The sequence below is a fragment of the Vipera ursinii genome (genome assembly GCF_947247035.1).
Source record: "Vipera ursinii genome assembly, chromosome: 3".
Classification (NCBI taxonomy): Eukaryota; Metazoa; Chordata; class Lepidosauria; order Squamata; family Viperidae; genus Vipera; species Vipera ursinii.
The window spans coordinates 146,248,230-146,273,774 of NC_139516.1; the positions used below are offsets into that span (position 1 = coordinate 146,248,230).

At 42.1% G+C, this 25,545-nt stretch overlaps 1 long non-coding RNA gene across 1 annotated transcript; it reads right to left on the reverse strand.

Moving 5' to 3' along the window:
- Positions 1-1,260: 1,260 nt before the first annotated feature.
- On the reverse strand, positions 1,261-25,271 carry LOC310637323. The gene is made up of 6 exons (XR_014491911.1): positions 25,211-25,271; positions 22,155-22,265; positions 9,487-9,532; positions 5,381-5,505; positions 2,353-2,493; positions 1,261-1,573 (listed from the first exon to the last, which is right to left on the reverse strand). It is a non-coding gene; the product is annotated as an uncharacterized lncRNA (long non-coding RNA).
- Between the last annotated feature and the right edge of the window lie 274 nt (positions 25,272-25,545).

Here is a 25,545-nt window from a genome sequence, read left to right on the forward strand (position 1 = left end):
CAGCAAATACCTCTGGGCAGTTAACAATAACAACAACAACAAAATAATAAACACAGTGTAAACAACCCAAGACCACTGATGATAGTTGAGGCATCCTTAAAAATGGCACTAAAATTAAAAGATGAAACACCCATACAGGCTCCATGTGTCGGGCTCGGCATGCCCGACATTCGGGGAGGCCGTGGAGCGACCTGCCAGCCCCCGAGACCCGCCGCCGGCACACGCGGTCTCCCGAAGAGCCGGGGAAGGGCGCAGCCGGCAAGACAGCCCAGCAGCCGCCCGCCCGATGCCTGGTGAGGCCGCAGAATGACTTACCAGCCCCCAGGAACAGCCGCTGGCACCCGCATTCGCCCGACGAGCCAGGGAGGAGCGCAGGCGCCGAGACGGCTCGGCAGCCACCCGCCTGTCATTCGGAGAGGCCGCGAAGCAACCCGCCGGCCCACGTGAGCGGCCGACAGCGCCAACGTTCTACTGATGAGCCGGGGAGGAGCGCGGCCGCCAAATCGGCTCAACGGCCACCCGCCCCGCACCTGGAGAGACCGCAGGGCGTCTTACCGGGCCTCGGAAACAGCCGCTGGCACCCGCGTCCCACTGACAAGCCGGGGGAGAGCCCAGCAGCCCCGGGGCCGTCCGGAAGGCCGGGGAGCAGCCGTGAGGAGGCGCGGCCGGCAGTTGCCCAGCGGCCAAGCAACAGACGGAGGAAGGGCGCCGGGGCGGTCCAGGAGGCGGCAGGGCCGCAGACGACGCGTTCCGTTGTTTTGCCGGCCTCCTTGCGTGCTAAGGGACTGTGTGATAGGCTCCAGCGGCGGATGGTCCGAGCGGCGCAACTCACGGCGGTTTGGGGACCTGAGGGGGGAGGCGAGGTCGTGCGGGGCTCAGGGGAAAAGGAGGGCGGTCTGGGCTGGGGGGTGGCTTACCGGCTGCAGTGGTGGTGGGACAGGGACGGGATACGTACCTGGGGGCGGGTGCCGAAAGGCAGGAGCCAAGGGGGGCGGTAGTTAAGTAGGGTGAGGGCGTGGGTAGGCAATTAAGGGTGTGGTGGTGGGTGTCGGTTCTGCCGGCTACTTAACAGCGTTGATTGTGCTGTGAAATCAACACTGACTTCGATCGTCTTCGAGTGTCTGTTTGTGAAGTTAATAAACGTGGCTCAGGAGAACCAGCTCTCGTTCCGGACTCATTCTTCCTGGTGATTCGTCGGACGGGGGCTGAAACCATGAACAACTCAGCCCCTTGCCTGGGAGAAGAGCCTGCTGAAAGTCCGTTAGGACTCATCATTCAAATCTTTTCCATAGGGGAGATCCCAGAGAGAAGCCAGCTTCCTGGGTCTTACCAAGTGACGTTGCTTCACTTGAGGGGACCTGGAGCATGTCCATTTTGTGAGAAAGACCAAAACTAATGGAGTCAATATAAAAGGCTTGTGTCTGCGTTTTTCAGGCACCTCAAATGATTTTTCGACTTTACCAGTTGTTCACATTGTGACCATTTATCCATAACTAGCTCTTTCTGTGTGGTCCTTCCATGGTGCTTGCAAAAAAGCCATTCCCATCTTCTGTTTCTCTCCAACTGGATTTCTCTGAGGGTCAGATGGTACAAACAGAAATCATCTGGTTTAGTTTATGGCTTTACTCTGAGAACGGATACATGCTTGCACTCAACAGCTTTTGGGGGGGGGAAACTACTGCCAACTTTTTTATATAATAATTTTCTATTGCTTAAGAAAGACTTATAGACAAAGATCTAAAGCTCTGATATCTTCTGGCAGTGTACCTCAGTGTGAACCTAAAAATAATCAGACTGGTTTTTCATAAGGGAACCTTTGGCATTCGCAAGACAGAAAACAGACTTATTTTTTACCTGGTATGTGTTACCTGAAAATAATGGGGAAAAATATGTTCTTGATTTAAAGACAAGCTTTATTCAGTTATTCTAGCTTTGTGGAATGAATGTGTATATTAAAAGAGAGGAAGAGAGAGAGGGAGACTATTTTTGTAACATATGTCCATTCCATATGGTTTTGCAGCAACATTCTCATAAAAATGTAACAGACAGTCCAGTGCATGTCTGTGTTGACTATAGATTTGGTTTGATTGCATACAATGACCTATAAAGCAATGCTTAAAAACATTTGACAAAATCCCCTGTAATATCAAAACTGGTTGGAGTAAAAACTCTAATATATTTGCTCTCTATGTGTTGCCTGTTTCTCTGCCTTTTTTGCCTGTTCTCGATCCCCCAGCCATTCATCATAAAATTTACAAATGTCCAGACAGTTATAAAAATAAAATTAAATCCAAGCATACATTAAGGCAGAAGAAGTTGGTCCACACCAAGGATAAAACACACTAACACAACCTGAGCAATGTGGTACATGCGATGCAATGCAGGACATGTGCAGATCTGCACACGGGAGAAATAAAACAACCTCTTCACAAAGGCACTGCACAACACAGGAGAACAAACCCATCAGGACAAGATTCAGCAGTCCATCTGCATCTGAAAGACAAAGGTCACTCTTTTGAAGACAGCAAAGTCCACATTCTGGACAGAGAGGACCGCTGGTATGAAGGAGGGGTCAAACAGGCCATCTATATTAAAACTGAACGGCCCTCTTTCCTCAGAGGGGGAGGGATGCGACACCACCAATCTCCTGTCTACAACACAGTCCTTTCAGCTGTCCCTAGAAGGTTCCACACCCATTTGCACTCTGGTTCAGGTGACCCTGAAGGTACAGATAAATCCCCAAGTAGCCACAACGACTCTCAGAAAGCTAATGACTGATTTTCAAATGATCAGATGGCTGCTAAAGAATATAAATCCTTCCCACTCCCCACCATTCAGCTAGAAATGAAGAAGCTTTTTGGATGAGCAGTGAAATGTTTTCAAGGGGGGGGGAATCCAAGAAAGTCCAGTTGCTTTTTGAAAAGCACCTTTCAGTAGAAGCAGTTCTTAAAAGAGCAGGTGGGACAAAAAGAGACCCAAACAATAACAATACAATGAAATTGCACGTATATAATTTCTCCCTTCAAATACTTGAAACCCTGTGGGGTGGGAAGACTTCACAGCCCATCAGAAAGATCAATCTGCATATAAGGAAGGTCTACGCAAAAGGTCTAAAGTGTAATTTTCAAGGAGAAATATTCCCAGCTGCAGCCAGAAAAACATCTGTCCCAAAACCTAGCTGGTAAACGTGTACGTCCATGCATGCCCAAGACTGTACATAGTGTATTTAATATTTCTTCTTGGAGCTGTAAGAAAGGAAGATGCATTTTTAAATATCATTTCAAAGGGAGACGAAAGTGCTAAAATTTATTAGGTTGACAGAACACAACAAAAGCTTGTATTAGCAGTTGGGCTGGGAACTTTCCATCCCTTTCTCCAATTAGTGTTTGACAGGCCAAGCTGTTTTATGTGGTAAGAATTTATCAGGGATGGAAATAGTACACAGAAGTATATGGTTGTTGATATAACAACCGTTTTTCATCACGTCAGAAAGAGAACAGGTGCTCCATTGAGGTCACAGCAAAGGTTTCTTTGAAGCAAGCAGTGATTGATGGCGCAGGTTGTTCAGAAGAGCTACCCGATTGTGTGTGTATTTGATCCAGCTGATTACATACATTTGTGGCTAGAATGCAAGCAACCTCCCAGCTCTTGGCATTGTGGCATTGAAACCAGAATGCTAGAAGCTGATAACTTAAAAATAAACATTATAATCATGCCTTAATTCCCAATTTGATGAAAGAAGCTCATGCAATGCTAAGGAACAGCTTTGGATCAAAACTCAGCTCTGTGTGGTTGATTGTGCCATATCCCAGTGCAGAGGATGGGGGGAAGTGCTGAATATAGCATGTCGGCTAATTTAGCACACTCAGCACAGCCTCAGGTTGGAAAATACCATATCAATGGAAAAAAGTCACGAAGAACTGTCTAAAGCTGCAGCTTGAGACTAAATTTAAATATAAGGAACGGATGCTGGAATTGGGTATGTCTAGTTTAATGAAGAGAAGGTTGAGGGGGGACATGATAGCAGTGTTCCAATATCTCAGGTGCTGCCACAAAGAAGAGGCAGTCAAGCTATTCTCCAAAGCACCTGAAAGCAGGACAGGAAGCAATGGATGGAAACTAGTCAAGGAGAGAAGCAACCTAGAACTAAGGAGAAACTTCCTGACAGTTAGAACAACTAACCAGTGGAACAACCTGCCTCCAGAAGTGGTGAATGCTCCAACACTGGAAGTTTTTAAGAAGAAACTGGCCAGCCACTTGTCTGAAATGGTATAGGGTTTCCTGCCTGAGCAGGGGGTTGGACTAGATGACCTCCAAGGTCCCTTCCAAATTATTATTATTACTATTATTATTATTATTATTATTATTATTATTATTATTATTATTATTTCTGTTGAATCTATGAAGTCTTAGTGATTCACATGATTCCCTGGATGCTTTCTAAAAATAAAATAAATTGGAGGGCTGGAGCATCCGACTAAGCAAATTTAGAGCAGCAGACTAAGACCCAGCACAAAACTTTTAAACTTTTGCCTTTCACTACAATTCTTTTAGAATCACTTTGTTAAATACCTAATTACCACAATACCATCTTATGTCTAAGGATATTTACCCATGTAGTATGGCTGTAATACTATTATCCTTCTCATATTTTCTACTACCTTCTCCTATTGATATCTTATGATTATTATGTTACTTTGTTGTTTGTATGTACACTGAGAGCTTATGCACTGGAGTCAAATTCCTTGTGTGTCCAATCTCTCTTGTGTGTCCAATCTCTTCCTAAAGATTTCTCTTTTTATCCACCTGCTACTTGTATTTTGGGAAAAAGAAAGGTACAGAGAGAGCTTTTGCTAGATGGATAAGGATCTCACCTAGATGTTCAGCCTTGATTGTTCTCCTTGGGCAAATGAATATGGAATTTACATAAGATCTCATACTTGCTAGCAAAGATTGTAAACAAGCATGAATTACTCAGCCACCAATAAAACACGTTCATTCCTTACTTTCTCCTCTGTACCACTCACTTCCATTTTTGTTTTCCAACTGGGTTGCAAATATATACAGTAGTTATAGCATGATGTAGCATCATTTACAATAACAATGAAAGAATAGGTGTCTGGATGGGGAAGACCTCAGTTGAAGAAGTACATTAGTCACAATAGGCGACATTGGATGGTGTATGCCTTCTTACACTGTTTTTTTTAATTAGACCAAGGATAGGATTGCTGAGGTCCATTGTCCTTTAATGGACTCTACCTACCATCAACCGTGACCTGTTGGCCATGCTGTTTTTAGTAATGGGCAATGGAATCCAACAATATCTGGAGGATGAGAGATTACTGAACAGAAAACATATGAAAAACCAAGTCTGCCTTACCTATTGTTAAGTGTGGTTTTGATTATTTTGAAATCACAGGCAGGTTTTCTGATGATGTCATTTGAGAACGGTGGAGCCTCTTCCTTCTTTTTCCTTTATTGTAATTCAGTAAACCTCAGTATGGTCTATATAGTATTTTAAAGAAGACAAAGGCAGGAATTCAAAAAAATTACTGCAATCTAAAGCTATTGACCAGAAAGGTTTACTCTTTGATGTCCCTGGAACACAATAGGTCTAATGACACCTGCCCAGATCTTTAGTAAAACTCTTCCAGGCTTTGCAAAACTGCAGCTTTGTGATCTGCAGTCAGCCAGACAGCATGACTTTTAGTTGGACTGCCTATAGGAAATACTACAGGCATCGTACAACCTCGTTGCATTTTTAACAAGTCCTAATCCAATTATTAAAGAGCTGACAGGAATCAAATGTCTGCCTGAAAAACCAAACTGCTAACTTTAAAAGATTGTGAACTCAGAGTTGGCCTAGAACAGGGGTCGGCAACCTCGGCTCTTTTATGACTCGTGGACTTCAACTCCCAGAATTCCTGAGCCAGCTATGCTGGCTCAGGAATTCTGGGAGTTGAAGTCCACGAGTCATAAAAGAGCCGAGGTTGCCGACCCCTGGCCTAGAATATATGAATCCATATAGGACCAAAGGTCTTTTGCAATCACTAGAGAAGAAACCCAGTGGTGCTGGATTTTAAAACAGGGTCTTGTTTCAGTTTTGCAGGAATATACACAGCAATGAGGGAAGAAAGCAAAATTAAAAGGGATTTTTTTTTACAAAGGATATTAACATTCATCCTTTTCAGTCAATAAAATATGGTGATTGTTTACAGAATATATTCTCTGATTTTCAACATAAGGCTTTATTTACACAAGACTGTTTTAATTAATATGAAGCTGTTAACATTTTGCATCACAATCCCATCCACACACCATAGCTGATCATAACTGTAAAATTATGTAGAATAAACTGATTGCAAGAAGATGATTTATAAAGAAATGCCTGAAACTTCAGTTTTATGCTGCTAATTGGGAAGTAAATGGGACTCCAAACAGAATAAGGCTGGGTATTTGCCATGCGCCAAATGTAACAGTGGACTTCCTGTAGAAACAGCATTATTTTTTTGTTTTTGTTGTTATAAGGTACACAGCATGCAGCCTAGGAAAATTCACTGTACAATATTCATACACCTGACTCCTCTGGTGACTGTTCTCTAGCCACTACTTTCCTGGAAGACAACATCATCATAAAATTATGCAATGCCCTGAGAAGGTTTTAGTGTAAAAAGAATGCAATCTTCATTATATCTTTACTGTGGGTTTGCTCAATAATTTATTTTATATAGATATTTAATATATACAGTGCTTTTTTGTCATAGAATGCACTGAAATGGAGTTCCAGCACCTTTTTTCAACAGATTTTCCAAGTTTTAAAAGTAACTTTTGAAAATTTGATGTTTGGTCCACGTGGACTTGAATCCCTGTCGAGTGTAGCAGGTCAGCGGCAAAAATTATTAAAATGGTGTGTGTGGGCTGCTTGTGTGTTGAGTCCGATGCATGTGTACTTCGTCCACGCTGGTTGTAATGGCGCTGCTCAGCTTGTGGCGCTGCTCGGCTTGTGATAGCTAATAGGACTGACAGTAATCCTCTTCTGACCGCAGACACTCAGAGAAAATCACACTCCATAGGAATGAATGCGAAGCGACTCGAAAGAATACGGTTGAAATAAACAGAGTGGTGATGCGCTCTATGAGTAGAGTGCAGAAACGCTGATGATATAAATGCAATCTCCCCATTCCGATATATATATTCCCACTCCGAGATACACACACACACACACACACACACACACTAGTAGTCCATCTGGAATATATTTTACACAGCAATAGCAACAGCACTTAAGACTTATATATTATCCCCCACAGTGCTTTACAGCCCTCTCTAAGTGGTTTACCGAGTCAGCATATTGCCCCCAACAATCTGGCTGCTCATTTTACTGACCTTGGAAGGGTGGAAGGCTGAGTCAACCTTGAGCCAATCAAGATCAAACTCTGGGCTGAATTAGCCTGCAATACTGCATTCTAACCACTGTGCCACCACAGCTCTTTATACTTTATAATTTATTTACAAATATCTTAATGAATATATTTCTCCCTCATTCTCTTGAAGTCAATGGCATAGTATCCTTTTTCCACCATAGCAGAACCTGGTTATTTCCAGGTCATTTTCTCTAAAAAGTGAGGCCTTTGAACTATGGTGCTGGAGAAGACTCCTGTGAGTCCCTTGGACTGCAAGGCAATCAAATTGGTCAGTGCTAGAGGAGATCAACCCTGACTGCTCTTTAGAAGGCCAGATCCTGAAGCTGAAACTCAAATACTTTGGCCACCTAATGAGAAGGAAGGACTCAGTGGAGAAGAACCTAATGCTGGGAAAGATTGAGGGCAAGAGAAGAATGGGACGACAAAGAATGAGGTGGCTGGATGAAGTCACTGAAGCAGTAGGCGTGAGCTTAAATGGACTCCAGAAGATGGTAGAGGACAGGAAGGCCTGGAGGAACATTGTCCATGGGGTCGCGATGGGTCAGACACGACTTCGCAGCTAACAACAACAAAAAGTAAGTTTATCTTATGTGCATAGTGAGACCTATTCTTTATGTTCCAAGTTAAAAGGTAGTAGAACTGTGATTTTTGAGGGGGTGGGGATAAAAGAGATTTGGCACATCTTAACTCTTTTATCTATGACAAAACCCTATTTTGCACCTCTGCTTTATATTATTTCAATAAGATGGGTCCAGGAACTAAGAGAATGACAGAGTGGTAAACAGAAAAGTTTTCCTCATAATCTGAGATCAAAAGCCTCTTTTATTTCCTCTAAAATAAAGAGATAATGCATACACCATTACATTTGTGGTTTACTCATTCCCTGATTAATGGATTAGTGCTGCCATGGTTAGTGGATATTTCACTTTCCATGGTTAGTTGAAAGGAAGAGGATTGTGATTTATTCTTTTTGTTCTTGCTTTTGCTATGGACATTATTGTACATTTCTTGTCTTTCTCTCTTTAAGCTGCCAAAAAGTGGGTGAAAAGTCATGGTTCTCCATAGATGACAATAAAGAGGGAGATAAATTTTGGATACTTGGAAGTTTCTTAAGATTCCTTCAGATGTGGAAGCCCCTTCAGGAATGATCTCTCTCTCTCTTTTTCTCTCTCTCTGTGTATGTGTACACACAAAAACACACGTACGTTTTGTTCTTCATTTATTTTATACTTTATTCTGACTGGTGTGCATGCATGACTATGTATCTGTTTGTCTGTGTTAAGCTTTTGTATAGGGCAGAGGGGAAAGAAAAGAGTAGTAGAGGATAAAAGATGAGAAATGGGAAATGATGTTCTTTATGTATATTTAAAAGTTCATTCAATACTGTCTCCACCCAAATTTATCCTGCATTGCTCAAGGAGTAGTAATAAAGCCACAAATAGGCAGTTCTATCAAGATACCCTGAAAACACAATAAAGACTGTCTGGCATCTCCAATCCTGTTTCAGGATTGGTTTTTATGATAAAATAAAGTTGATAAAGAAATAGTATTTGGGGTTGGTCAAGTTTGTATATGCCAATCTTTCCCAACTAAGTGCCCTCCAGATGTGTATATTTGGTTCAGAGAATTACCCACTGACTCTGCCATTAAGATCAACAGTTTTGATTAGCAGTTTGAAAGTGATTAATAACTTGATAGCTCTCCAACTGTGAAATCATTCTTTGCTATTTTGGCTAAGGTGGTAAGCAGCACCACTTTCTCAGCACTTCATTAATTAACACCAACACATTTCCAAAATCAGTACCAACTTGTTTTGATCCTAGGTGGTGTCTATACTATTGCTGTAGTCAAGCTTTTAGACTCTTTCACCAGTCTTTGTGATTGCTTAAAGGTTAACTGATTTTATCACAGCCTGAACTTCCATGAATCAGAACTTGAAGTAGCATTTAATATGCTACAAGACTCTTTCATGTCTGCCAACACAGACTTAATATTCCTATCCCTCTGTAATTTAAAACAGCAAATTCAATATATCTCTGGTTTTATTCAAGATAATGCTTACCTTCAGAATCTCTACTTTTCTAAAGCTCTGCTCTGGGACATTACATCTGGAAAAGAAGAGAAACAGATCTTACACAGAGTCCACAACCTCTGTGAAAGAAAATAGATCACTTAGCCATCATAGATACAGATTACAGCCTTCCCTCAAGTCAAATTAGCTGTTTGCCAGGCAGTGGGAAGGTAGAAATGAAAGAATAGAATAGAATAGAATAGAATAGAATAGAATAGAATAGAATAGAATAGAATAGAATAGAATAGAATAGAATAGAATAGAATAGAATAGAATAGAATAGAATAGAATAGAATAGAACCTTGGAGGTCTTCTAGTCCAGCCCCCTGCTCAAGGAGAACCTATACCATTTCAGAAAAGTGACTGTCTAGTCACTGTCTAGTCCAGGGGCAGGCAACCTTGGCTCTTTTATGGCTTGTGGACTCCCAGAATTCCTGAGTCAGCAAGGCTCAGCTTGGAAACCTCTCCCTTTTCCCTCAGCATGGCTGGCTCAGGAATTCTGGGAGTTGAAGTCCACAAGTCATAAAAAAACCAAGGTTGCCTACCCCTGGTCTAGTCTCTTCTTAAAAACTTCCAGTGATGGAGTGCTGATAGCTTTTCAGGGCTACTAGATCTAGACTGCAAAATCTGGGCTCAATTGCGGTCATATATTAAGGACTACTTATAATGAAGATTACCCATTGAATATTAGAGTAAAGAGGATGACCAACTGCTTAATACAATCTATGTTACACAAACTCAACTGTTTCCTATGATCTTTTTAATAGTCCTTAAGATTACGAGTGCCGCGTAACAGAGTGAGCGCCTGTTACTCGTCCCAGCTTCTGCCAACCTAGCAGTTCAAAAGCACATAAAAATGCAAGGAGAAAAATAGGGACCACTACGGTGGGAAGGTAACAGCATTCCATGCACCTTTGGTGTCTAGTCATGCCGGCCACATGACCACGAAGACGTCCTCGGACAAGCGCTGGCTCTTCAGCTTTGAAACGGAGATGAGCACCGGCCCCTAGAGTCGGAAATGACTAGCACGCATGTGCAGGGGAACCTTTACCTTTACCTTTTAAGATCATGAAGTGTGGCATGTACTAGAGTCCAGCGATCTTTTCTTTTCCTTGGAAATAAGGTTTGTTTCTTCAATTTAGTCTTTTCAGAGAGCCATGAAGATATTCCTTGTTAGGAATAACTCTTATTCATTTCATATTAGCAGGACAAGCTTTGTAAGTAATTTCTGAACACCTGTTCTAATAAGTTAACAAGCACTTTATTTCTAAACTATAAATTGCGATAGCCAGACACAATAACTGCATTCAAATATTGGACAAAGTTATAATGTGGGTTGTGTGCAGGTTATAATCTATGCTTTGAGTTTTAAAACAATGTGTGGACAAAATGAACTGTAGCTTAGTCAATTAATCATAGTAAAAGTTATCATGAATTAGAATGATGCCTTTCAGCTTTACTTATATTATCTCATGTTCCCCAAGTCTCTCAATGCAACCTGAGCTATTAATAAAAATGTTGTGGATTTTTTTCTGTTATACTTTAAGTATTAGTGACTCACATTATATATCCGCCTCACTGGGTTACTGTTGTGAGGCAAATAGGCGGACGAAGGAATATTAGATATTTTCACTGCCTTAAATTCTACATAAAAATAATAAAGATGGGATATAAATAAAATATGCCATAGTAAATTGTAATAGTAAGTTCTCTGCAGAAGCCTTTCTATATGAATTTCTAATGCACTACATCCAATTCATTTTCCGCAACAAAGACACCATGTGAATATTGAAGGCTTATACATTTATCAGATTAGGCTCTGTTCAATATACCAGTGGCAACTGTCATTAAATGCTACTGAGTGTTCACAGAGTTTTGTTATACTAAACCTCTCCACGGTAATGTAATTCATCTAAAGTCCAAACATGCTTGATCTAAACTATTAAACATGGTGTTAAAAAGTCTGCTGCTTTTTTTTAAAGAAGGGATGTTCTTGTAATTCAGAGAAATCTAATCTCTCTGAAGCATCCCACCTGAGTTTGTAGCTGACATCACGTTTGAGCATTAACAGATTCATATGAACTAGGCATGATTAGAACTATGTAAATTTTGCCGTCCTTTTTGGCAACCAGTTAGAGGAAAGGCCACTGGAGATTAGAAGTGCAATTCTATACATGTTTATTCAGAAGTAAGACTCATTAGGTTTTGTGAGATTTATTTTCAGAGAAATGCTTTGCAGAGGTGGGCAGGATGAAGCCTCCAGATGTTTTGAATTATGATTTCCACAGTCCTTTTCCATTGGCCATACTTGCTGGGGCAGATGGAAGCTGAAATCCTAAGCACTTCGGGCATGGATTAAAGTTTAGAAGCATAGCAGTCCTGTTCTTGCATCTGTATTGGTCATTGCACATTTATATGCACGTATGGTACAAATGAAGGGCAGTAGTGATGGCTTTCCCAATGGAAAAGGGCATGATTCATTGGTAATATTTTTCTGGTCTTCCTATACGAGGCTTTTAATTCTGCTTCAGCCCACTATTCTAGCTGTGTATCTAAAGACTGGAAATGCCCATGTGTTAAGAGCTTTGATAGTATTCCTCCACTGAGTTTCAATTTTTACAATCTTCTCTACTCTCATGATATATTCGCGTCTAACTTCTTGACTTCAGTGCTTCATGAGGTCAGCCTGAGGAAGATGTGCAGTGATCATCTTCATCCAGATTTCCATACAACTTGATTCCTTCAGTTTTCACTATTTTTCCCTTCTTGATGATGAAGGGAGCACATTTGACCAATCCAAACTCCCTTGGAATACCTTGGCCTTATTTATGGACAGTGTTGAGCAACAATTCTATTTCAGATGGTGTTTTTCCATACAGTTCCAAATTGTCCATATAAAGGAGGTGGGATAGGTTTGAAGATGTTTTTGATGTTTTGATAGGCACAGCCTGACTTGTTCAGTATTGTTGACAGAGGAATCAATGCAGTAATAAACAGTAGTGGTGAGAATGAGTCTCCTTGAAAGGTTATTCTCTCCCAGTCTATCCCCATTGACCAGTAACTGTGGTCTTCCATTGTGCCATTGATCTTTCCACAAAGCTTCTAATGTTTCTACTGTTTAAAACTTGTATGCCCCATCTGTTGTCCACTGTCTACCCAGAATTCTACATTGCTTTGACCCCTCAAATGACATACATTAAAAAGCGGGGTAAGATTTTGATTGCACAGCTATCACTGGCTCCTTGACTTTTTTGATCCCCCTCCTCGGTCACTTCGATTTTGTGGTGAAATAGTGCAAATTAGTCTTGCAGGCTTATTTGGAGTGATCCTTTTAGACTAAGTGAGTTTTTATAACTGCTACAGTTGTTATATTATTTCCATCAAACTCTACAGATCTCAAGTACACACACTCAAACTAATGTTGGAAAAAAATCAGCTTTGCTGCCCAACAAACAGCACTGGGCAAAATTCTTATCCTCTGATGGTAATGATGGGGAAGGGGAATCCAAATAGCCAAATAAGGGCATTGGTTTCTACTTCATGAATGGGGCCTGTGGAAAATCAGTAATTTCCTTCTCAGCTGCTGGGAGCATTTGGTGCCAGGCAGGGCTGCTTGTCAGTGGCTTAAATCAACAACATAAACAAACATTTTAACAAGGACTGCCAAATTAGGCCTTTCCCCCACATCCCCTTCAATCACTTAATGGGAGACGACAAAGGCCCGGAAGATTAGATCACACCTTCAAGGAAGGACAGAAATTGTAAGGAAGGAGAAGAATTTGAGAGCATGTTAAGGCTGCTTTAAAAATGCCAGGAATGTAAATTAAAACCATACAGGGGTCTGCAATCAATAAAATATGTTAAGCACAGTTCCAAAAGGTTTTGTCCTATCAGTAAATTAAATCCCAGGCAAGAGCAGCAAAAATGGTGAGGAATTCAGCAAAAAGAAAAAGATGGGGGAAGCAACAATGGGAGAATTAAACTTTAATACTTCTCATATCAAGAAAAGGAAATAGCAAGACAAAATGTGATCTCACAAGCTGAGGACCTACTGATGATCTATTGATCCTTGAAGTGAAAACAGTCATGAAAGCTATTTTATAAAAAATCTGCTGTGGTAAATATATGCAAAGCAGAATAAAATTAGATCGTTCATATCACATTGTGTGGATTCAGTAGAAAGATCTCTGCAGATATCCAGCCTAATGAGATATTGCTCATTTTTTTAATTATTAAAATTAATGAGACTTATCTCATTAATAAAACACAGCAGTCAGATAAAAAGGGCTACTAGATCTGGGATACAAAACTCTGCTTGACCACAAGATGGCAGCAAAGATAGATGGAAAAAGTTTTTGTCCAGTCCTCCAGATTTGGCAGTCTCGATCTAGTAGTCCTGAAAAGCTACCAGTTAGTTTGTGTTCATCCTGCTAGGTGTAACCTGAAAGCATAGCACCTTACACATAGCTCATTCAATTAACCAATGGAACAGCTTGCCTTCAGAAATCGTGGGTGCTCCATCCCTGGAAGTTTTTAAGAAGAGACTAGACCAGGGGTAGGCAACCTCGGCTCTTTTATGACTCATGGACTTCAACTCCCAGAATTCCTGAGTCAGCTGACTCAGGAATTCTGGGAGTTGAAGTCCATGAGTCATAAAAGAGCCGAGGTTGCCTACCCCTGGACTAGACAGTCACTTTTCTGAAATGGTATAGGTTCTCTGGCTTGAGCAGGGGGCTGGACTAGAAGACCTCCAAGGTCCCTTCCAGCTCTATTCTATTCTATTCTATTCTATTCTATTCTATTCTATTCTATTCTATTCTATTCTATTCTATTCTATTCTGTTGGAAGCTGAGCACCAGTCTCAGGAGAGAGATGTCAGTTCTGTCAATAAAGAACAATCTTCTAACTCAGCAGCCCCCAATCTTTTGGGCACTGGGGACCAATTCTGTCGAGAGAGGGTTTTTTCTGTCTCTTTGAGGGAGAAGGAAATTTTTCCATTCATCATCTGGCATATTCAGAATACAGCTATGTAGCATCAAGGAATGGGAAAAGAATTCCTTGTGCAAATAACTCTGAGCACATTTTGCCTCCCCCCTTTATCTCTGGGTCTTGACCCCACAGCCTGTCAAAGGTTAGGCTTGGGTAAAAGATTTTTTTTCCCTTGTTCCGTTTCTTTAGCTTCAGTCTCAGGACCCTTCTTTCAGTCAATTGCATCCTTATAGAAAATTAATATTACTATGTTAATATGATTAGCACAATTGTAAAAAGGAAAAAAAAGATTCCTAATCCTTTGAGCAAAGCCTTGCCTGATTGAAAAATAAAAAAAGTGTGGAAAAGTGATTCCCCCCCCCCCCCATATAATGATTACCAGAAGAAGGATTCTGTTTGGGAGTCATGAAAGTGAGCTGTATTTACAAGAAAAATGCTCAGCATAAACTAGACTACAGCATTGGTATGTAGTTTCATTGGATGTAAAACTCTGCCATCTGCTGGTACATTTTGGTAGTGCTCATCAAAGTAAGAAATCCACATCAGCAGGTTCCTGTTTCTTCATCTTGTACAGCTTAAACAGCTTGTGTGCATACGTGCGTAATATAATAAATATATAATTGTGTTCCTTATTTTCCTGTTAATAATTATTTTGAACATTGGTGCTTGCTGCAGAGGACTGCAGTCATCCTCATTCCACCTATAGCCATAAAATGAAACTTGGACCTTAAATTGGAACTCCTTTAGGGAAGCCAATCAGAAGGTTCAAAAGTTATCAAAACAATATTTCAGCACTAACCAGGCAAAAAACCACATAAATGGCAAATAATCTAATTTGATCAATTTGATCACTACAATGGTTTGAAACAAGCCCAAATATATTTTTTTTCCAATTTGATTTCCTATTTATTTGCTCTAAAATGCCCATTATTCTCATTCAGCATGCTGTCACCATGGCTTAAAATGTCATGGGAGCTTGAAATACACACACACACACACACACACACACACACACACACAAATAACCACAGATGCTTCCCTGGCTGTGAATGTAATAGAAGTTGGAGACCGAATTAGGAGAAACACTGAAGGCCCTGGGTTAGCTGAATAGGACTCTCCTTGAGAACTTGATATGTTGATGTGTGACCAATGGCTGTTTCTGCCTTGGTGTTTCCAATACATTACATTTACATACAGGTCCTTGACTTACAACCAAAACTGAGCCCGGAATTTGGTTGAAAGTCATGCTGGTTCTTAAGCAGGTTTCCACATAAGCATGCCTGATTTTATGACCTTATTTACAGTGGTTGTTAAACAAATCCATTGTCTTCAATGGGCATTTTCTGCCTAAAACAGAAGTAAATGCCAGTTTCATACATTGCAATCAGATGACCACAGGACATTGCAAATGGACATAAATGTGGGTCAACTGCCAAGCGGCCAAATTGAGATCGCGTGGGGTAGCCGTCAGAACTTTGAATCTGAGCTATAAGTAGCCCTGGGCAGATCCATCGTAACTTCAAACAGTCACTAAGCAACCAGTTGTAAGTCGAGGACTACTTGTATCTGAAAATAAATAGCCACAGTTGTGTTGATACCAATACTTGCTAGTTAATTAAAGACTTGGTTGAAAAACTTAAGCAAAACATGGGTTTATTCAGCAGTCCAGTTAAGCATGTTAAACAAACAGTTTATATCAGGAATGTCCAACCTGCAGCCCATGGGCTGCATGCAGTCCTGGACAGACAGTAATGCAGCCCCACAAGATCAAAAAGTTTTAACAGTATTATGTGATTTATGTAATTAACTATGTTTTATAAACAGAACTATCTCATCTAAATGAGAACCTTTGTCCCATCTGGGCAGGTTCTTTGAGAAGAGAGCTTTGATGTTTCAAAAGTAAAAATAACAGCTCAGGGAATTACTTTTGTTATAGTGCAGTGTACAATGCAGTTGTGTGAATTTTATGTAAATTTTTAACGTAACAAGAAGCCATCAAACACGCTTAGCTGGGACTTTTTACAACCATCAGGAAATATCTTTGTGTAAATAAATTCTGAAGAGTGTTCACGTTATAATTTCCAAATGCTATTAGCATCATATCTGTAGAGCACTAGAGTATGAAAATGTGTAAGAGTAATCCTTCCTCTTCCATTAGGCACAATTCTGTTCCCTGTGGCAATACTCAAAGTATTTGTGAAACTGAATAGTCTGTACATAAAAGTACATGAGCCAAATGTTCATATTTTATGAATATTTCAGTAAGTTCTGTTTCAGAACAGAAATCTTTTTAAAGGAATCTTTCTTTAACCGAGTATATAATGTACTGTACCTTCAATGAAAAGCAAAGTGTGATGCAACATTTTTGTTACAGTCAAAACATTTTAACAACCTATTCCCAATTCTAATAATTACTGCAATTTACCTTCTCCCTGCTTTTGGTTTGGGAATTCTTTGTTTATTATTTGTGTCTCGCTGGGACCATTAGCTACATAGCTCTGCCTTTCACAAACTCCTGATTACAGAACATCTTCAACTTACAACCATAATTGGGACAGGTACTGCTGTCCTAAGCTGGTACAGTTGTAAAGCGAAATGTGATGTGGCTGCATGAACTTATAATGGGAAATTCTTGCTATCACAGTTGCAGTCTTTAACCAAGAGTCATCATTAAGTAGCTATTCACCCCAATCCAAGCCATTTTGAGCATGGTCTTTCCCAGTCAGGTAAGGGACGGACTACAACTCCCCCCATCGGCTTATTGCCTCCTAATCCTTGACCTTTGGCTATTCCACATCCTGCCTTGTGAAGCAACAAGCAGCCCTGGAACCATGTGGCTCTGGGGCCGCTTGCCACACCCTGGAAAACTTCACCCACCCCTGTGTCAACACATCAGCCTTTCATGTTTTACACCCATTTGCCACAATCAGAACAGAAGTGCTTTGATGCCTTTTTGCTCTTTCCTTTTCGAGCCCATTGTCACTATGTTACCCAACTTCTTCAACTTCTCCAGTTTCCTACACGTGGCTCCACAAAGCATGGCACCAAGCCCCAGCACCCATGAAGCCCCAGAAAGTGCCAACATTCTTTTGCTCAGCTACCTTCTCTCTCAAGTTGGTTGCCCACACCAACCTTTTACCTTTTGCGCCCAGGCACCATGGGCGCAAAGCACGTAAAAATGCAAGTAGAAAAATAGGGACCACTACGGTGGGAAGGTAACAGCGTTCTGTGCACCTTTGGCGTCTAGTCATGCCGGCCACATGACCACGGAGATGTCCTCAGACAAGTGCTGGCTCTTCGGCTTTGAAACGGAGATGAGCACCGGCCCCTAGAGTCAGAAACGACTAGAACACATGTGCAGGGGGACCTTTACCTTTACCTTACCACGGCCAAAGCAAAAGTGCCCCACTGCTTTGCTTGTTTCAAGCCAGCCTCTTCATTGAACATTTACTACAGTTGGCTGTGCTGTCTTCGTAATGCTGAGCTATCTTGTAATCCACAAGTGACATAATTTCCCTAGCAACACAGCCATTTCACAGGCTTCAACTCCATGTTACGGGTTCTCCAGGCCAGATGGCAGAGCTGTTTTCAGGCCCTTCCAAAAGGCCAGCAAGGTTGGATCCAATCTTTTTTTTACAAATTTTATTGATTTTCTAATATTACATTTACATACTTGAAAAGCAACATGGTGGCTGGGTAGTAGTAATTCAATTACATACAAATATCATTAGTAGAGATTTCAGATTGCTACCAAACATTTCCTCTCTTTTCCCTTCATATGTACTATTTGTGAATTTAAAGTTTTATCCTATCAATCACATAAAAAATAACTTTCTTACATGTATCCATAGTTTTTAGTTTACGCATATTCTAGTTGTTTTAACATACAATCTTTTAGACAATGACCTAATAAATTTTTCAATTTTAATTTCCACTAACATTTAGATTTAACGTTTGAGATTTATCATTCCCAAATTTTTTAATATACTCCCAATTCATCTATCACCATTCCTCACAAAATCTAATATTCAAAATACACATCCCATTTACTTAACTTCTCACCCTCTATGTCAACAAATTGAGGATACAATATATCCTTCCTTTTTGCTAATTTTCAGTTTTGTTTTTTAAGTAGTAATCAAAATTTCCTTATTTCAGTATTTAATACTTCCTCTCTTCCTCTTTGTATCTGCTATCTCTTGCTTAAACTGATGATTTTTGTTTTTAATGGTCCATATAGACCTATTTACTTTCAACAATAAGTTTTTAGCTTATCTACGTTATTCACCTTTACATGACCTTTATGCACAAATCAATATTCAAATTAGCTATTATTTTATTTATTTTATTTTTTATTTTAATTCCATTTATATCCCGCCCTTCTCCGAAGACTCAGGGCGGCTTACAAACTTAGCAGTAGCCTTCATTCTATGTATATGCCTGCTTACTAGGGCTTTTTCACACACCCCCAAGCGGCATTATTACAAAGTCAGCTTAATTGCCCCCAACAATCTGGGTCCTCATTTTACCTACCTCGGAAGGATGGAAGGCTGAGTCACCCTTGAATTAGTATTAGTATTTATACTGCTAAATTTTAATGACCAAAATTTTTTCTTTATCTCAGTTCATAACAATGTCTTGTGTTCAACATGCACAACTTACCGGTATCTATTTAAGTACATTCTGTTTTAGATTTCAATAAGATGGTCAAAACTCCATTCTTCTTGAGTCTTATTCTGGCTTTTTTCCTTTGCCAAATCATCTTCCATGTCCTTGTTTTTGGGTCATTGAACCAATCTCCTTGTAATATCATGTATTTTAATTGATGTTGGCAAAACCATCCGGTCACCCTTTTTTTGAGAGGATTTGTAGGTCTAGTGGGTCGTCTCTTTATTCTTCCATATCAACGTGGTTGTTCTGAATTGTTTGTCTTCTCATCCAACTGTTCTTTTTCTAGATCCTCTAGTTCCTTCTGTGTTGTATAAGAAACCTTTTCCTTTTTCCAAGTTATCGATATCTTTTCTGGATTTTCAAATATCAATATTTGTTGAATTGTAGATTTTTCTGTCATAGTATTTGAAAGTTTCATTTTTTCTATTGTATTTTGTATAGATGGTTCTTTAGTTGTGGTCAAAGTTTGGGCTTTGATATCCGGGCTGTCTTCTTGTTCCTTCACATAGCCTCTTAGTATTTCATTAGTAGTGGTAAGAGTTTGGATTAGTGTTTTCAGCATAGCGAGTTTGTTGATCTTCATCTATAAAGAAATTTTGTTCCTGGCCTTCTTCCATATTGGTATTTTAAGCTAAAGGCTTTACACTTAGAAAATCCAAAAGAGAGATTTCTTTTTCTAGGTAGGGAACACAAAGCCTTTCACAGCTGTTATTTCAAAGTTCTCAAGGTTATGTATCTTATCTATTTCCCTGGGCAGTCAGCCAGGCCCCTTTTAAAGTTTCCCTTTGAGTCCCAAAGTTGTCTTAAATCTTTTCAGTTTTTCTCTTTTTTTTCATAAGAAAGAATCCAGATTTCCAACAGAAGTAGACAATGAAAAATAAGAAATAAAAAAATCTTTCAGTCCACATGCTTTGAGAAATAAAGTTCCAATTGGGATTTAGTTACTTTTTCAACGTTTAAAACGCCCCTGGGTATTTAGTCGCTGCTCTTTCTGGAGGGAGGGCTAAATTCCCCCTTCCCTCACCGCAGGGGGGAAGAATGCTTAGCAGCTTAAGGAGGTACAGAAAGTAATTAGGGTATAAAAAAGGTAGATCTCACACAGTGTCTTCCGCGCTGCTTTAAGAGTTGCCTGGTGGAAAATGTGACTTCGGCTGTTCACAGCCTAGGGACGAGCCATAATGGCCGGTCCTTTCATCCGCCGGTTTGGAGGGATCGCCAGATCTAACGGGAGAGTTGCAACTCTCCCATGATCCGGCAAGCACCCCTCCTTGCTGGTCGCCTCTTCGGGGTGACTTACGGCCCTTTTCAGGGGCCCCCAGCGATGCGAAACTGGACAGGGGAGAGAGAGCAAGTCTCCCAGCCATCCATAGCGGCTGCGTGACAAACTGGAAGTCCTGGATCCAATCTTTATCTCAGTGCAAATGAGGTTCCAAAAGATGGGTGCCACAGCAGAAAAGATTTCCTCCTGCGTCCTGTCAGATATCATATCTTAGTGGATGGCCAACATGACCTTTCTGTGTATTATGAAATCACATCTACCCATCCCATTGGTGATCTCTCACATATCCCAGCTCCATGCAATGTAAAACTTTACAGTTCATTTACCAGCAGCATCAGTCAGACCTAGAAGGAAACTGGTAGCTTGGGAAACAGAAGTGTAATGTGTGGTGATCTAGATGCATACATCACTGTCTGTATCACTGAATTTTGTACCAGTTGAAGCTTCCAGACGTTCTACAGGAGTAACTTCATGCAGAGCAAATTACAGTAATCAATACAGGACATGAATGACTGAGTATAGGTCTATGAATCAACACTCCTGCTTTGTTTAGTAAATAAATTTATATAACCATCCAGCTCACACCTAAGTGACTTCAGGAGTCTTATAATTAAACAAAGATCCTCCTACCCAAAATTGCCACCTGCTCATTGCTCATTCCCTCTATGCTTCCCAGAATGAATGTAAAAAGGAATTTTGTAGTAAACCTGCTCTAGATTCCCTATAATGTTAAAAGAATTTTGAATACTTTGATATGAAATGATTTTAATGCTATGCATTGTTAAGCACAGAGCTGATACAAACACCACTGTGTCTGGAATATAATATACCAGGCTGAGCTCTATTCTTTCAGAGAGACATAGAGAATGTGGTGAAGAAGCAAGTGATCTGGGAATCAGAAAGGCAGAAACATGCTTGTATTGGCCTGAAGTGACCAAGTAGCTGATCTCCCTCCAGGTCATCTAATCTCGCTACTGATGGAAAGGGAAGGGACAGGCAATGGATTTTACAAGCCTTGTGTCATGGTTCTAATAGATGAGACCAACTACGCTAAAGCAGAACTCTGACTTGACTTTTCCTCTAAGAACATGTTTATAGGCTACAACAGGGGTGTCAAACTCAATTTCATTGAGGGCCGGATCAGCATTGCGGTTGCCCTCAAGGGGCTTGGTGGGTGTGGCCTGGGTGGGCGTGGCTAGAGTGCGTATGGCCTACTGGGTGGGCATGGCCAGCTCTACATTGTTCGCATCAAGGGTGCCTATGGGGGCCTGGGCAGGAGTGGCACAGATCTGAGGGTCTCTGGGCCAGGGCCAGGGCCAGGGCCAAGGCAGTGGGGGCTGTTCCCTCACTGTTTCCAGGATGGCTTCGCGGGCCACATGAAACCACTTCGCGGGCCGGATCCGGCCCCCAGGCCTTTTGTTGGACATGTCTGGGCTACAAGGTATCAGCACAGTCAAAAGTGAAGTGCTCTCCAAAAAGTTACATTATTACAAAACCTGGTACATGTTTTGTAACCATGGTTTATTTTGTTCAGATTTCGTACTAAGCCATAATACAAGTTGGTTCAGTATGTTAGTATTCAGTCACTTCTTCAAATAAAAGAGGAAAACCTTTTCATATCTAGCTAATCTATACAGCTCTGGGGAGAGCAACATACTTACATATGGATTTCCCAAATAAAATATTACCAATACTGACCACACACATACAATGTACTTACTTGTGCTCAGGTTCCCTGTACACAAGGTATTGGATATCAAGTCTGGCATAATTCTGGTTCTCAAATTTGGCAGAATCATAACTTCGTAAAATGATAAATCCCATCCCATCTCTATTAATAAAACAAGAGTTAACTGGAGCTAGAATTGAACAGTGAATAAACATGGCACTTCTAATAATACAAATAATAATTCTAATAAATATTATGTAATCTACACAGTGTAGGTCCTCTTAATGTTTGCAGTGCCACAAACATACCTGGCGCCCAGCTGTGTGGCAACAGCTCTGCCCGAGCTGCTCGACACCCTCTCAGGGTTGGCGGTGGAGTTCCCCAGGCTTATAGTGCTGGGTGACTTCAACCTGCCTTCCCTGGGAGGGTCGTCGGAGTTAGCCCGGGAGTTCATGGCTTCCATGATGGCCATGGACCTGACCCAGGTAATTCAAGGCCCGACTCATGTGGGAGGTCACACTCTCGACCTGGTGTTCCTGTCTGGACAGTGGTTGGATGATTTGGGTGGGGGTTCACCGGTTGTTGTTCCCCTGTCATGGTCCGACCATCATCTCCTGCGGCTGGTCTTCCGTTATGCCACCCCCCGCCACTGGGCTGCAGAACCGACCAGATGGTTCCGCCCCAGGCGCCTAATGGACCCTGAATGGTTCCAGATGGCGCTTGGGTCTATACCCATCACACTCACTCACAGCCCAGTTGATGCCTTGGTGGATGCCTGGGAAAAGGCGGCCACTGAGGCACTCAACTGTGTTGTACCCTTGCGACCTCTGACCCGGCACAGATCCCGTTGGGCTCCATGGTTTTCTGTGGAGCTCCAGAAGATGAAGCGTTGGAGACGGGGTCTAGAGAGCGGTTGTAGGTCCAGCCGTTCCGAACCTGACCGATTGCAGCTAAGAACCTTTATAAGGTCTTATCTTGCTGTGATGAGGACGGCGAGGGCTAATTACTTCGCTGCCCTCATCGCATCCGCAGATAATCGCCCAGCCGCCCTGTTTAGGGTGACTCGCTCCCTCCTTAATCAGGAGGTGAGAGAGGAGCCCTTGCAGGGGTGGGCCGAGGAGTTTAGTCAACATCTGATGGACAAAATCGCTCAGATCCAGGCCGGTTTGGACTCTAACTGGGCAGAGTCGGATGTGGAGAAATCGTACGGTCTTGAGCATGTTATCTGGACTGAGTTCGATCCTGTTTCCCCTGATGATGTGGACAGGATTATGGGGAGGCTGTTCCACCACCTGTTTATTGGACCCGTGTCCCTCTTGGCTGATTTATGCGGCTCGGGAGGAGACACGAAGCTGGTTCCAGGCAGTAATATCTGCCTCTTTCAGTGAGGGTGTCTTCCCTGCCGCTTTGAAGGAGGCGATGGTGAGGCCCCTTCTCAAGAAGCCTGCCCTGGACCCAGCGATTTTAAACAACTATCATCCTGTCTCCAACCTTTGCTTTTTGGCGAAGGCTGTGCAGAGTGTGGTGGCGCATCAGCTTCCTCTGTTCCTGGAGGAAACTGATTATCTGGACCCATACCAATCGGGTTTCAGGCCCGGGTACAGCATGGAGACGGCATTGGTCGCACTGGTGAATGATCTCTGGCGGGCTCGGGACAGGGGTTGCTCCTCTGTCCTAGTTCTATTAGATCTCTCAGCGGCTTTTGATACCATCTACCATGGTATCCTATTGCGGCGTCTCAGGGGGTTGGGAGTGGGAGGCACTGTTTTATGGTGGTTCTCCTCCTATCTCCTGGGCTGCTCACAGTCGGTGTTGACGGGAGGGCAGAGATCTACCCTGAGGCCTCTCGTTTGTGGAGTCTCTCAGGGGTCGGTTCTCTCTCCCCTCCTGTTCAACATCTATATGAAGCCGCTGGGCGAGATCATTCGTGGTTTTGGGGTGGGGTATCATCAGTACGCTGATGATACCCAACTTTTTCTTTCCACCCCGAACCAACCCAGTGATGCCCTCGCCGTGATGTCCCATTGCCTGGAGGCGGTCCAGGTCTGGATGGGGAGAAACAGGCTTCGTCTCAATCCTGCCAAGACTGAGTGGCTGTGCATACCGGCATCTCGGACTAACCAGTCTATTCCACCTTTAATGATGGGGGGGTGAGGTGTTACCCGCCGTCGATAGGGCTCGCAACTTGGGCGTCCTCCTGGACTCATGGCTCAGTTTTGAAGACCATATAGGAGCTGTGACCAGGGGGGCCTTTGCCCAGGTTCGCCTGGTGTGCCAGTTGCGGCCCTATCTGGACCGAGATGCCCTGCGCACAGTCACTCATGCGCTCGTAACCTCCGATTGGACTACTGCAACGCTGTCTACATGGGGCTGCCCTTGGGTACCACCCGGAGGCTTCAGCTGGTGCAGAATGCAGCCACGCGGGTTGTGATGGGGTTTTCCCCGATACTCCCATGTAACACCTCTGCTCCGCGAACTGCATTGGCTTCTGGTTGCCCTCTGGGTGAGATTCAAGGTGCTGGTGATGACCTATAAAGCCCTAAATGGCTTGGGTCCGGGATATCTGAGGGAACACCTGCTGCCGGCATCAAGTTCCCTTTGTCCTGTGTGCTCCCACAGGGAGGGTCTTCTCAGGGTACCGCCGGTAAAAGATTGCTGGTGGACAATACCCAGGGGAAGGGCCTTCTCTGTGGGTGCGCCTGCCCTTTGGAATCAGCTGCCTGTAGAGCTTAGGACTGCCCCTGACCTTCGCTCATTCCACCGGGACCTGAAGACCTGGCTCTTTGAGCTCTCTGGCCTGGTCTGAGCACATTAATTGGGATTTTAACTGTTTTTTAACTGGGGTTTTATTGCAAGGTTTATATAATTCTTTTTAATTGATTTTAAGTTTTGTAATTGTTGTATCTGTTTTTAAAAACCTTGTGAACTGCCCTGAGTCCTACGGGAGAAGGGCAGTATATAAATTGAATAAATAAATAAATAAATAAATAAAAATAAATTTCCTACTTAAAATTTTATCTGGAAGCCTGAGGAGTAAAGCCCAGAGTGAATTGAACATCACTCCTGCTTTGTCTGGATAATAAAATGTGAGTTCGGTCAAAACTTACTTTGCCTGGCATCTCTGCCGCTGGCCTCAATGGCTACTTGGCAAACACAGTTTTACAGTCCTTCCATTTTGTTTGCATAGGCCTGTTATTTTAAAAAGACAATATTGCGGCGTTCTTCTAAGATGCTTGCAATCTTCCTGGGGAAGGCAAGACTAAGAATTTGAAATGCTCTACAGAAGGCACGTTGTCACATTACCCATGATTTCCCCAAACATCTGCTAGCCTGCCTGCCTATATCTATTAATGTCTCCCATTTCCCTCAGTTTGTTAAATTCTCTATGGTGAACTAGAGAATTTTTGTGATTTGTTTCGGTGATGATCTGTTTAAGCAGAAC